Source organism: Apium graveolens, chromosome 9 (genome assembly GCF_009905375.1).
Source record: "Apium graveolens cultivar Ventura chromosome 9, ASM990537v1, whole genome shotgun sequence".
Lineage (NCBI taxonomy): Eukaryota > Viridiplantae > Streptophyta > Magnoliopsida > Apiales > Apiaceae > Apium > Apium graveolens.
This window is the reverse complement of record NC_133655.1, coordinates 174,251,434-174,255,217: the sequence shown is the minus strand read 5'-3', so window position 1 is coordinate 174,255,217 and position 3,784 is coordinate 174,251,434. Positions and strand designations below refer to the sequence as shown.

Genomic DNA, 3,784 nt, shown 5'->3' with positions numbered 1-3,784 from the left:
CTGTATACCTATTGCATAGCCAGTAATGTTTAGTCTAGTAATAATAGACTCCGGATGGCGACCTCATGAGGAAGTGTTTAGGATATTGGAGACTTTTGTTTGAGGAAGCTCTCCAGCCAAAAAGGAAGAGAACAAAGCAAGTGCACGAGAAGGCTTATAACTTGGAAAAAAATGTCTGGATCCCCTTACAGTCATAAATGTCAAATTTTCGTATCCAACTGCATATCCTCCCACCTTGAAAAACATCATCGAAGAAATTAATGATTCGTGATTTGACAATTAGAGGAAGGGTTTTGTGTGTGCTTGCTGATAATGTAGTATTTGTACCTCAGCCTTAGTGTACCAGGGGTACCATTGTGTTTTGACTGTAGTTTGAAGATAGTCTATGGCATATCTTGTTGTTGTCACTGACACTACACCATCCGTCTCCCCGCTGCATACTTAAACTCGATTTTAGTCATACAAATTCTTACAGTTCATAATGTTTCTAATTTCGAGAAAAAAATTTGTTCACCTATATAGCCAGACACTTTTTCCACTGTTCATAAGTTCCTTGATAACTGGCAAGACTGTTGTTGGGGCTTCCGTATAATCAATTACACAACTACAGATAATAACGTTATATAATTAGTCAGAGTACCAATTGTAAGTCAAATAATTTTAAGATTAGATGATAAGCTGTGATTTAACAATCTACTAGATATGTGTACCTGCAAGATTCCCATGTCTTTGGAGGAATAGTGACATGAAGTGATGTCTGAACTTGCTGAGTGTTCACATGCTTCTGAAATATTTGTATTTGCTGAAAAGTTGCAGTTTAGGATGATGCCCTCATAAACTTCATCAGATAGTAAAGCATGTGATCAGTAGTAATATATTGTTCCTTTAAATTGAGTTTCCTCGTCTATGTATGCGTTACCAATCTGCAAATTAAGGTACTCCATGTCAGTTATCATTGTTCATGGATATAAAAGCAAGAGTAACCAAGCTCTGTAATTTTATTGGCCAGCAGTTCCACCCGATTCACAGAGTTGCAGAAAATGATTGACTGGTTAATCCTGTAATAGGCAACATATGAATCAATAGACTGTCTTGTTACAAATACAAATTGTAGAGATTTTAAATTAAAGCCAAACCTTTGAGAGAAAAGGGTGTTCAGGCAGTGTATTTTTTGTCTCTCTTCAACAAAAGCATAAAATTATGTTATTCCCTTGAGAGTGAGCTCGTCCATCAGGTTGATGACATAGGGCTTCTGCAGATATCTATCCTTAAAATCCTTCACCGTTACAGGAAATGTAGCTGAAAACATCAAAATTTGACGATTCGTAGGCAGAAAACGAATGAGCTGTTGTATAAAAGGTTGGAACTCTGGCGACAAGAGCTTATCAGCCTGGGAAAAAAATTATACTGAAGCCGTAAGATTCTTTAACACATGTTTAGGACAAAGTGAAAATTATCACATAATAAAATAGTCAATTATACTATAATCACAGTAAATAAACAAACCACAGAATGTTTAGTTCCTTAGGATAAAGGTGACTCTTGCTTTAAAGGATTAAAATACATGACAAAAAATGCTAACTAGGAAACATGTAACACTCTTCAAGCCTTAACTAAATATACATTTTGATTTAATCAAAGTGTAAGACTACATAGTCCCGCTTGTGATAATAAATTCTGAAGACTAAGATTAAACATTCCCATAATTAACAATACAGCAGAGAGCAACAATTAAGCTTTCTATACTGTAATGCCCAAATCCTTTAATTTGTTTTATTTACCAAAAGTATTAATACTCTAGGCTCAGAATCTAGCAAGAGAAACAAAAAAACCCAGAAGCGACACAACAATCTTATACCTCATCCATAGCAAGCATACTGCAGTTTTTTAAATCGCAAATACCCTTAAATCGTAAATACCCTTATTTTCAAATTTCAACGTGTTCCAAAAAAATACTCTACACCTAACCAAAAATTCTCTACATCTAAGAGTAGAGGCGAGCTATGTGTATAACTCCCCCTCCCCAGACCATATTTTCAAGTGAGACATACCAAGCAAGTTCAATTTGTCTATTTGGTTCGGCCTTAATTCTTCGAAGTTGATAAGCCAAAGAAGAATGAGACATCTATACATGTTAACTTGTTTTTTCTCACATAATCTAGATAAATTTTGAGCCACGATGCATTATCATTTTCCACTACTGTTTTAGATAACATTTGATGCGACCAAAACAAAAAACTTCATAAAAAGCATTACTGATAAACACACCGAGTGGAACAACCTAGTAAGTTCAGTTCGGTTTGGATTTAATCTTTTGACCTTCTTAAACCAAAGATTGGGACATCTGTAGTATACATGTTAAATTGCTTTTTCTCACATAATCAAGATGAATATCAAGCCACAATGCCTTGTCACATTTTCCACCACTGTTATGGATAATTTTTTAGGTATGCAATACAAAAAACTTTAGAAACAACGGAACCTAATTACACACAATAAGAGGGAAGATAGATTCCTTGAATCACATTATTATCTTGATCTATCCTTTCCAATGCTGGAATGCAAAAGGCGGCAGTTTTTCCTGTACCATTCTTAGCCCTAGCAAGGATATCACTGCCCGTTAAAGCAATAGGAATACTTTCCTCCTGAATAGGAGATGGCCTCTCAAAACCCTTCTCATATATCCCCATAAGTAATTCACGTTTTAGAAAATAGTCTTCGAATTCATTTCCTTTTGTGGCTGTCACATCCTGAAAGGAAAAATATTAGAAAAGACACTACGTAAGGCCTAAGAGTAATTATGGACATGGTAATATATCCAAGTGCAATATTTGTCATTATTGACTGCTAGATACAGAAACTATAGCTAGCTTTGTTGATGGTGGTAACATTAATATGGCTGTCATTATTGAACATATATGACTATAAATAGAGTAAAATGTGATGTATATAAAGAACATGATACCTAGAGTCTTGAAGTTTGACAAATTTTTAATTGATAGAATCACATACCTCTACTAGCCGAATTTGTAGAATCTGTATCCTGGTTTATTTTTAAGTTTGAGAGTCCTGAGTGACTAATAGTTCCTGATGGCCTGCGATGTCCAGCCTGTGTTTGGTGGCTATGGTTTGATGAGCTTCCCTTACGAGCATCTGCTCGGGAAGCCAACTTACGTGATGATTCTTTGTAAACTGCACATACTGAAGTGTTATATAATGGGACAACACATATTCTATTAAATATTGATATTTTAGGCTAAAAAGACTTCACTTGTTAACTCAGAACCGGATGTATTTGCCCATGGTGGAAGAGCTCTCTGGCTCTGAGTGGTAGTCGTTGTTGGGCTTGGCTTGCCTAAATCATTATCTGAAGTGGATGCTCCACTAGAATCCAAGGGAATCTGATCATACATTGACCTAACCAAGTCTAAATCCCAATCAAGCTCACTATCATCATTTGATGAAATGATTTCTACAGGTTCCATTTCCATTTAAGCCATGAGATATATGCTCCTTCACTACTAAAACCCACCTGCAAACTGTAACTAAAATCACTACAGTTCCGGAATATAACAAGAAAAATAAAATCCACTAATCAGACCATAATATCAAAAACATCAAGCAAAATAACATCATTTCTTACATGCCTAAAATACTACATTCCAATTACAAAAATATAAAACCTCTACAATTCTGCAACATAGCTATAAAAATCATCAAACCAAATTAACCACCCGATAAATACCAAATCAAACATAACATCAGTCATCAAGCAAAATGGCTT

The 3,784-nt window shown here is 35.2% G+C and overlaps 1 pseudogene; it reads right to left on the bottom strand.

Moving 5' to 3' along the window:
• Positions 1-952: 952 nt before the first annotated feature.
• Positions 953-3,491, bottom strand: LOC141685742 (DEAD-box ATP-dependent RNA helicase 6-like; annotated as a pseudogene).
• Positions 3,492-3,784: the final 293 nt, after the last annotated feature.